Source organism: Adiantum capillus-veneris, chromosome 10, assembly GCF_014529385.1.
Source record: "Adiantum capillus-veneris isolate H3 chromosome 10, ASM1452938v2, whole genome shotgun sequence".
Taxonomy (NCBI): Eukaryota; Viridiplantae; Streptophyta; class Polypodiopsida; order Polypodiales; family Pteridaceae; genus Adiantum; species Adiantum capillus-veneris.
In genome coordinates this window covers 18,803,473-18,814,677 of record NC_140940.1, presented here as the reverse complement: position 1 = coordinate 18,814,677, position 11,205 = coordinate 18,803,473, and positions in this window count along the sequence as shown.

Genomic DNA, 11,205 nt, shown 5'->3' with positions numbered 1-11,205 from the left:
CGGGAAACCTATTCTTGATAGTGATCCTATTTAGTGCTCTATAGTCGACACACATACGATATGTGCCGTCTTTCTTTTGCACTAATAGCACAGGTGAGCAAAATGGAGATGAGCTAGGCCTAACCATGCCCTTCTCAATTAACTCATGCACTTGCCGCATAATCTCCTCTTGTTGAGCTTGAGAAACTCTATAAGGAGGTTTGTTAGGCGGTGAACTTCCTGGAAGAAGTTCAATTGCATGGTCGTCATTACCTCGTTTAGGAGGTAGCTCACAAGGGATGTCGTCAATAAAAACATCTTGAAACCCCTTGAGAAAATTAGATAACTCTAATTCCTTTTGGTTGCTTTTATTTTCTTTTGTTAAAGCATTAGGTTCATTTTGAGAATCTTTAACAAAAATCATGTACACGGAAATAGAGCTCTTTATTGACTTGTTGAAAGCTGGTGTATGTACAATGGGGATGGTGTTACCCATCTCCTTAGCATCTATATACATGTCCTTTTCCCTGAACTTAAAGGAGATTCTCCTTTCAGGAAATTTAACATCGGCAGCTAGGCGGTCAAACCATGGTGCCCCTAGGATTACATCCTCATGCTTGAGAGGAGAGATAAAGAAGTCCTCTTTGTCCACATAGCCTTGGACATGAAGCCTCAATTTCCCGATTAAGGGAGCGACTGAAGCTTCTTGCCCCTTGAAGGCACTGTCTGCGGGTAGGATATCTCCCATCTCGTAGGATTGTATGCCTAGCTTGGTGGCTAACTCCATAGATATGAAATTGTGAGTAGAACCAGGGTCAAAGAGAATAAAAGCATCATGTTCTCTTACCTTTCCCCAAGCATGGCATAGAGAAGATCCTTTGTGGTGAGTTTGGTGAATCTCCTCCTCTTGGATTTCAATCAAAGAAGCTCTAGGAGGATCTTGGCGGTTGTTCTTTTGGGGACAAGCGCGGTATGCATGCCCTTGTTCGCCGCACTTGAAACACCGGTTATCTTTACGATAACGCTCAAGCTCTTCAGGAGAGAGTTTATTCTTTCCTTTGTAAACTCCTTTCTCTTTGGCTTTGTTGGAATTGCCCTTAGGAGACTTTTGGACATTGTCCTTCCCCTTAGGCTCATTGGAACCCTTGTTTTCCGGGGGCTTATTATTTCTTTTACCCCCCGTTTGGAAATTGATTCGCGAGGCCACCATAGTATGGTGTATTACCGCCGATATGGTACGTGGCCTTTGGGAGTTGACATACTCCGCCATTTCTTCGGTTAAGCCCGCACAAAATTGTTGCTTTTGCTCTCCAAAATCCAACTTTTTGAAGACAGTGGCTTTGAGTTGTAGGTCCCAAAACTTGTCTACATATTTGTGGATGGATTCATTGGGAGAGAGCTTTAAGCTTTGCCATTCGGTGAGTACTTTGTCTTTGGCATCGGTGGCCAAAAACTGCTTCATAATGGAAGCTCTTAAAGCCTTCCATGTTCGTGGAGCTTCACCGTTGGCTCGTAGGCTAGACCACCATTGTCTGGCGGACTTTTGAAAGTGCATAGCTACATGGCGTAGCTTTGAGGACTCCGTGAAGCCCTCATATCCAAACGCCACATCAAATTGCTGGATAAAGGCCAAAACTTTGTCTGTAGCACCAAAGGTGCCATCATAGGTAAGGAAAGAGATGCTCTTCCCTCCCTCTTTGAATTTCTTCAGCTTGGATGACCTCTTCCATGCGGCATAGGATTTCCTATGGCCTCTTATTTTTGATGGTTCAAAAGTTGCACATTCACTTGCTTCAGAAGATGAAGAATTTGAAGAAGGTGGAGAAGAGGGTGACCTCTTTCTCGCCTTTTTCTTGTCTTGATCTTTGTCGTCTTCACCATAGCTTTCATAAGAGGAAGAGGATGAAGAAGATGGAGAAGAGGGTGTCCTCTTTCTCGCCTTTTTCTTCTCTTGCTTTTTATCATCCCTCTTTGAATTATGGCGTGGAGAAGAGTGTAATGGTCTTCTCCGCTTTGGTGGTGATGGAGAGCGTTTAGCCCGCCGTCTTCGTGGAGCCATCTCCGCCGAGGTGACGGGAGACTCGCTTCTTTCTCGTTCCTTCGGTGGAGGCTCTTGAGTTCTCCTTTGGGAAGGAGATGCATCATCAAGAAGTAAGTTCTTGAGCCCTTCATATGGATTCTCTTCTTCTTCCCGAATCGGAGAGAGACCTCTTTTGGTAGTCTCACAAGGAGGCTTCCTAGGTGTTCTCTCGTCATGGTGATGAGCTTGGAGAATCCCGTGAGCACGGAGCTGCCGTTGCACTTCACTTTGGAGAGATGGATTGCCCATGGCTTGTTGAAGCCTAGAAACTAGATAGTTAACAAGCATTGAAGCATCATTAGTAGCTTGCTCATGAGCAAAATCAAAGTTATCAACATTAATTTCACTCTCTTTACTATTGTCAGCCATTCTAACAACTTTTAGGTATAAACTTTTTAGGTGTACTTTGGCACTTCAAGCCCTAGTTGCTACTCCTCTTTACCCCTTTAGAAAAAGCACTCAATCTACTGTACCCGCGGCTCAAATACCATTTATTGCAAGGAATAGAAGAGAGGGTCTTTCGACACCAAAACAGCACCGGCTCCTGTCAAGCTTCTAATAGCTCAATAGTGGTTAAGCCGTAGGCAAGCCCCGTAGGACTCCACTATTAAGACCATAGCTCTCGACGGTGATGCCCCGTTAACTGCACAAAGGCAGGCTCACTGCAAGGCTGAAAAATCCCTATTCTACTTACTCACAGGCAATTAATAATACCAACCATTTGTAGCTAGCTTGAGGACCTCCCTTCTTGAGCAAGAAAAGAGAAACCTTGAGCTCTGATACCAATGTAACATTTAATGGCCTATAATCTTATGTGTAGCGGAAATTAGCATGAACATAGTGGGCATTTCATTAGAATAGATTCCTAATGAGAATTACAAGAGTGCTTGGGTGGAGAGAGCAACAAAAAGCATAACACCTAGTTAGATAGCATCGACAATACTTTCAAAAGAGAGAGAAATTAAGCTATTGACAACAGTTGAGGACCGGATTTGCATGGAGCCGGTCCCCCCTCCAAAAGGCTTTGTATTATGGTTTCTCCCATCAAGAGAGACATTGTACAATACAATTCTTTGTGTTCCTTCAAGACTAGCTAGTGCAATGAAGATGGAAGCTTCATACACCAAGCAAAACACTTAATCAAACACAACTTGAATTATCCCCGTTCTCAGACCCAAGACCTCACACACCTTCGAAGATGGTGAGAGCTAGCAGGGTATGAGAGTAGATTGAGAAGAAAAAGAAGTATCTTACGAGAAAGATGTACATCTCCTCACATAATCACTCATATTAGCATAGCTTAGCTTAGTAATTAGCTTGGTAGAGAAGATGAGCATGCATTGAAGCTTGGCTCTTGGTTGGATTTGCATCCATATGCCAAGAGAGTGTTGATGTAGGCTTCTATCTCACAAGCTTGGAGTAGGTGATGAGCTCTCCATTAAAGCTTGGGAGGAGATAGAGTATTTTCCCTTCACACATGGTCAAGTGTGAGAGTGTGTGTGTCAATGCCAAGCAAAAATCAGCCCCCCCTCTCTCTTGGGCGAGCCCTAGTTGCTAATTAGGTCTGGATTTTGCCTCATTTGACCTCCCCAGGTCAAGCCAATAGGAATTAAGCAGCATAAGTGATAGCCTTCTGACATGTGTCCCCCTTTCCCCTTTTGTGAGAGCTTTAGGTAATTAAATAATTAAACTAAACTCTCATTGGACCCCTTTGCCTCCTGGCCAATAGGAATCAGGCAAGCCATGGGGCTCCTGAATGCTCATTGGACCCCTTGGGAGACTGCCCAATAGTCTTCTAGGAGACTTAATTCTCATTGGTTTCTTTTATTAAATGTTTTTAAATTAATTAAACTAGATTTACTCTAGATTAATTCTCATTGGTCCACTTCAAGGGTCTTCCAATAGGAACTGGGCACACCTTGTGGGCATCTGGCCTAGGGAGCTGACATGTGTCCCTCATTCCCTTTGTGTAAAGGGAGCCTGTGTGTGTGTGTGTGGCTTTCTCTCTCATCCCCTAGCTTTGGGGCTCGCCCCCTCCCATGTAGGGATGTGCAAAGACTTTTAGGGCACACACAAAGCATCCAATTTTTCCTAGGGTTGACCTTTGGACACAACCTTTGAATTTTGGAACCTTAGCATTTTGGAAGTCTTAATGGGCTGAACCTTAGGGTCTTTTTGGCCCATTGTTTCACATGGCTCTTTTGCAGATGGCCCCCCCTTTGGATCCCTATTTTCCCTCCTTTGGATCCCTACTGTGGTCGGTCTGCTAGCTTAACCAATATTCTAGCTTTTTCTCCCTTGGCACTTCCCCACATTAAATGATCAGTTTAATATGAGAAAATCATTTAGGAGAATTAGATATTGATTATTATGACAAACGGCTTAAGTGGGTCGACGATTGCTAGGATGGGAGCAGTGGCTATAGCTACCTTGAGCTGTTTGAAACTGCGTTTTTGGGCTTCTTCCCAAGAAAAGGTCTTACCTTTTTCTTTGAGTTGATCCGTGGCATAATCACGAATATACTGTGGATAAAATCCAGCCATGCCTAAAAGTATTTGAAGCTCCTCAACCGTGTTGGGATGTGGCCATCGAAGAATGGCAGCGACCTTGTCAGTGTCCATTTTGATGCCAGAATAAAAGATCACATGACCGAGGTAATGTATCTCTGTTTTAAAGAAATCGCACTTGCTTTGCTTAGCATACAGCGCATGAGCTCGTAGCTGTTTGAACACTAATCGTAAGTGTTCTATGTGTTCATTTTCAGTCTTACTCTAAATGAGAATGTCATCAAGGAAAACCACAAAAAAATTTCCATGATAGGGACGTAAGACACTATCCATTAGTGTCATAAATGTAGCTGGAGCATTGGTTAGACCAAAAGGAATAACCAAAAATTCAAAATGCCTGAACCGTGTTCTAAAGGTAGTTTTGGAGATATCTTGTAGTAGGATACGTACCCGATGGTATCCTGAACGAAGATCAAACAACTCATCCACTCGAGGCAGAGGATATTTGTTCTTGATGATTATCACATTTAATCCGCGATAATCTATGCACATGTACATAGTACCATTTTTCTTTGTTACCAATAGAATTGGTGATGCCCAAGGCGAAGTGCTAGGTCTAATGAAACCACAAGCAAGGTAGTCAGCCAACTAACTCTCAACCTCCTTGGCTTCTTTAGCTCTCATACGATAAGGTGGTTTACTCACCAATTTAGTGCCTGGCAAGACATCTATGCCATGTTGCACATCACGTGTAGGGGGTATACCCGGTGGTAAATCACTTGAGCACCCATCACTATACTCCGTGAGTAAGTAAGTTAGCTTTTGACGTGCAAAAGGAGAAAGTAAACTAGAGTTATGTTGGGATGGAGAATCTTGTAATTCTTGTAATTTTTGTTTTACAACAGTTGCACCTTACTACATAGAATTAAAATTGAGAGCACTTTGCTCGTTAGATTTGTTAACACTTTGTTTATTAGTAGAATTCATCGCACTTTGCATACCATTAGAATTGATTACACTTTGCATACACTTACTAGAACTCACCGCACTTTGCTCTTGAGAACTCACAAGACTTGGAGACTGTTGAGATGTAGAGAGAAAGAATGAGAGAGACGAGACAAGAGACACACCATATACGCTCCCAAAGACTGATTCATATTGAGGACAAGATACAAATATATAGGTGAGACCAAGTTGAGTAGAGTGAGCCATATATAGCTCCAACACCCCCACTCAAACAAAGGTCTCTAGCTTTGGATGAAAAAACCCTTGGGGAGTTCAAGGGAAAAACCCAAGCCCCTATACAATGTGAAAATATGAACTAGCGATGATGATGTGAAAGTGAATTGTGCATCTATGTACAAATATTCAAGTGACTTAGAGATCACAATGTGAAAATGTGGAGTGTGCATAGTGCATGGTACCTAAAATATTACAATGTCATATGTACAAAGCTATTACAATAGCAAAGAAGCTAATCTAGAAAGAGTGAGGTCGAAGCAACTCCAAGCTCCGAGCGCAAGAGGATGAAACGTGACTCGTTGAGGCCTTTGGTCAAAATGTCTGCAATCATCTGGTCACTTGGACAGTGTTCAGCCATAATGGTTCCTTTGTGTACTTCATACTTGACATAATGATAATGGACAGCAATGTGCTTTGACTTATTATGTTGAACATAGTCTTTTGCAAGACTAATAGCACTTTGGTTGTCACACCGCAAGGGTGTGCTAGAAAGAGGAGAGTGACCAATATCAACCAGCATTTGTCGAAGCCAAATCAACTCACGAGCTGCAAGTGATGCCGCAACATATTCTGACTCAGTCGTAGAAACTGCAACACAACGTTGTTTCTTGCCAGTCCAAGAAACAAGACGACCATTTATAAAGAAGCAATTTCCAATAGTAGATCGCATAGATAAATGTGAGCTTGCCCAGTCTGCATCTGTGTAACCCAAAAGAGAAAGAGATTGCATAGAATCCGATGTGAGTTGTCGTCGATAGACTAAACCAAAATCTATAGTGCCTTTCAAGTATTTCAACAGACGCTTTGCAGCAGACCAATGCTTAAGAGAAGGACATGCAAGATGTTTTCCAAGGTAATTAGTAGCAAACAGAATATCAGGATGAGTGTTCATGCCAACAAACTGAAGACATCCAATCAAGTGAGCATAAGGTTGATTTATGACAAGTTGACCGCCATTGTCAGAAGTGTTCTTCGTAGAGCTCGCAAGACAAGGTGTGTTGGCTGAATAGTATCTGCAATAAACTTTGACTGTCGAAGGAATAAAATACCTTTTGTACGGTTCCGTTGGATTTGAATGCCAAGACACGAGTGAATCTCTCCAAGATCCACCATATCAAATGCAGAAGACAATAACTTTTTCACTTGCTAAAGAAATCCCAAATCATTGGAAACAAGGATGGTATCATCCACATAAAGAGCAAGAATCACAAAACTGCTACCTTGGTGTTTTATGTATAAGTTGGGGTCTGACAAGCAAGAGATGAATCCTTTAGAGGTGAGAAAAAGATCAAATTATGTATACCAGCCTCGCGAAGCTTGTTTGAGACCATATAGTGCCTTATGGACTTGAGCAACAAGGTCTTCTTTACTTGGAATAATAAACCCTTCTGGTTGTTCCATATAAATTTTCTCTTCCAAGTCACCATTAAGAAAAGCAGTTTGCACATCCATTTGATGAGCTTCTAAATCAAATTGAACAGCAAATGCCAATAAAACTCGAACACTTGTAATGCGAACAACTGGTGAAAAAGTCTCTTGATAATCAACACCAGCTACTTGGGAGTAACCTTTTGCAACTAAACGCGCCTTGAACTTGTCAAAAGATCCATCTGCTTTTACTTTTGTCTTATACACCCACTTACATTTAATAGTTGTACGACCAGGAGGTAATTCAGTTAGTATCCATGTACCTTTAGAGATAATAGAATCATACTCTGCTTCCATAGCCTCTTGCCCTTGATCCTTTTGTGGTGAAGAGATAGCTTCATCATAAGTAATGGGATCTTCGGAAGTAGAAAAAGCATTATCAGCAATATCGTCATCATAAACATGGCATGAGCCATGTTTAAAATCAATAGGCAGATCAACAAAAATATCAATATCATCATTGGCAACATTCGGAATGGATGGTTGTGAAGAGGAAAGTTGCTCTATAGGAAGAGTTTCATCTTCTGAAAGAAATGGAAAAGCTTGAAGCAATGATTTAGTATCATCAAAATCATCCATGAACCATGAGCCTCCCATAAGCTGTTCGTTAAAAGTAGCATCACGATTCACAATTACTTTCTTGGAGGAAGGGTCATAGAATTTGTAGCCTTTGGAAGTGTCAGAATATCCAATAAAAATAACTTTAAGACCAGGAGCATCAAGCTTTGTTCGTGTTTCTTTGGGAACATGAATATAAGCAATACATCCAAAGGTTCGAAAATGAGATACAGAAGGAATGTCACCTGTCCATGCTATGATGGGTATCTTACCAGAGGGTGCAGTAGTAGGAAGATGATTCTGAATAAATACTGTTGTCAAAGTAGCTTCAGCCCAAAAAACACGAGATAAGCCAGAATGAATCAGCATACATCTTACAGCATTGAGAATAGTGCGATTCTTTCGTTCAGCAACACCATTCTGTTGAGGCGAATATGGAATAGTGTGTTCATGATGAATTCCACTGTCAGCACAATAACTCACAAACTCTCGAGAAACATATTCGCCTCCATTGTCACTACGAAGCTTCTTAAGGCGACAACCAGTTTGAAGTTCCGCAGCCTTGTGGAATTGTTTGAAAACAGATAAGGCTTCAGATTTTTGTCTAAGTAGAAATACAGTCGTATACCTTGAGAAATCATCAATGAAAGTAATGAAGTAGCGATATTGTGATCTCGAAGAAGGTAGACGTCCACATATATCAGTATGAAAAAGATCCAATATGTCATGATAATGAGTTGTATTTGAAAGAGGAAAGGGTTTGCGATTGTGTTTCCCAAGAGCACAAAATTCACAAATTCCCATATGAGGATGGGCTTTAAGATCCATGCCATGAACAAGATCACGACGTTGAAGATCAAGGAGTTTTGAGAAATCAGCATGAACAAAACGGTGATGCCATACTTTGCAATCATGATCACATGGAGCAGTGACAACATTTGCTACAGCATCGTTGAGAGAGAGTTCAAACAAATTACCATTTCGAGGAGCAGTGGCTATAGTCCGTCCATCTTTCTCAATTCGGCATTTTGTATGATCAAATCCAACAAACAGACCAAGATCAACAAGTCTAGGAACTGAAAGAAGATTACGTTGAAGATCTGGTACATGTAATACTCCTCGCAAAATTCGAGTGGAAGAAGATAAGGTACCAAGATATAAGTCTCCAATACCCTTTACTTGACAAGTAGTATCATCAGCAAGATAAACAACACGTTGAACTGACAGTGGATGATAGTTATGGAGCCACGTAGAGTGATATGTCATATTTCCTGTAGCACTAGAATCGACAATAAAAAGTGATCCATCGCGTACATGAAGTATTCTGTCTGGAGCAACTGAACATAGGACGCAGCTTGTTTCTGGTACAATGTTGTTTCGATGTTCAGTAGTATATGCTCTATTCCGATCTGTGTTGAATCGACGCTTATAGCACATATGAGTGGGATGATCAGATCGTCCACAATATTCACAAGAAGAAGAAGAAGAGTCTCTAGATAAATGTGGTTGTTTTGTGGTAATATTGTGTTCTTCATCATATTGACGTACCCAACAATCATCTTCAGTATGGCCATTTCTGTTGCAGTAAGAACATTGCTTATTAGGAAATTTGAGACGAGAGAAAATATTACCGCGACAGCCACCTCTGCGGTTTCCTCGTTGAAATGGACGCCTTCGAGCATAAAAAGCCCGTTCCATCTGTTGTGATTCAGTCTCCTCGTGTGAAATCATAGCTGTATCATGACTAGCATTACGACGTTCTTGACGTTGAGAGTATTCAATTAAAGACATGCAGGCTTGGTCGAAATCAAGACCATCTTTATTAGAGAGAATAGTAACAATGTTATCATAAGAAGAGTCCTTCACCGTATCAAGGAGAAGTGTGATCATTTGCTTTTGTGGAACAGGATCACCGGCAGCAGCAAGTTGATTAATAATAGATTTGAAAGATTCAATATGTCCCGTCATGGCAGTACCAACTTTATATTGTAACTTGTTAAGAAACCCTCTCAAATAAAGTATTTCTGTGACAGATTTCTTCTGAAAGTTTGCAATAAGGTACTTCCATACGTCGTGGGAAGTAGGCAGTTCGTACATATCAAGCAAAAGGGAATCAGTAAGGGCAGAAAGAATATACCGACGAGCTGCTTTATCACGTCGTTGCCAATCCGTATAGGCAACATTCCAATCTTCAAATATAGGTCCTTCAGTGATAAGCACGTTATCATTATCCGTATAAACAGGCTGAGGCGGACAAACACGATTTCCAAGAACAACATCGGAGAGTTCATCGCCTTCAAGAATTAACAACATCTTTGCTTTCCAGCCTGGAAAACCTTGACCTTGGAAAGGAGGAACAGAACGCTGGCAAGAAGGAAAGCCGTTGACGAGAATATTCATAGCCATATCTTGTTGCGAGAAGACGTATAAGATAAGATCGCAGAATTTGCACACCATATATGGTGAAGGCCGCAATTGAGAATGAGAGAGATATGAGGACTGCGTTCTGTCAACGATAAATGTAAGAAGGATGCTCAAGGAACTTAATAATAAAAGAGTCCTCAAAATAGAGTGGCGTGAGACGCAAGATTGACGGCCACAATACGAATAGCAAAAAGCTAAATCTTCTCAAAAAAGTTAACTCCAAAATAAGAAAAACGATCGCAGATGCTTCACGAAGAAGTAGGACGAAGAAAGCTGCGTCAAGCTCAATTGCAGTAAAAACAACATAACTTTCTGCTGTGAACTCCGATTGACGCAAACCTAGAACTCAAATCGAAGAGCTCGAGGAGACGAAAAGGTTTTGGATAAAAATTGCCATTGCGCTTTTCCCGTTTCTCTAAATTTTGAGCAGAACAGCAAGAAAAATTGAGATGAAGTTCAGGGTGTCGTCAACAAGAAAACGTAATCAACGATTAGATTGATTAGCAATAAACGTCACACAAAACACTAATCATATTCTTCTTAACACAAAACAACCACAATTACTAAGAATCAATGCTCAAAAATAAAATTTGTAGCAATTTTTGAATCTTACATGCAAATCGCATACACATACTGTTTTGTCACCATGAATTGAATCGGCGCATGATCGTTACTGCTCTGATACCATGTTGAGATGTAGAGAGAAAGAGAGAGAGACGAGACAAGAGACACACCATATACGCTCCCAAAGACTGATTCATATTGAGGACAAGATACAAATATATAGGTGAGACCAAGTTGAGTAGAGTGAGCCATATATAGCTCCAACAAAGACAAGAATTAACACAAAAATACTTCATCTATTAAATCTGTTTTCTGCAAAATAGAAAGCTCGGTTGTACATATAAGAGTTGCGGATGGTTATATTTTTCTCACCAAGAAAAAGCACATGTTTACTGTTGGACATAAAGGATAAGGACTTGTATT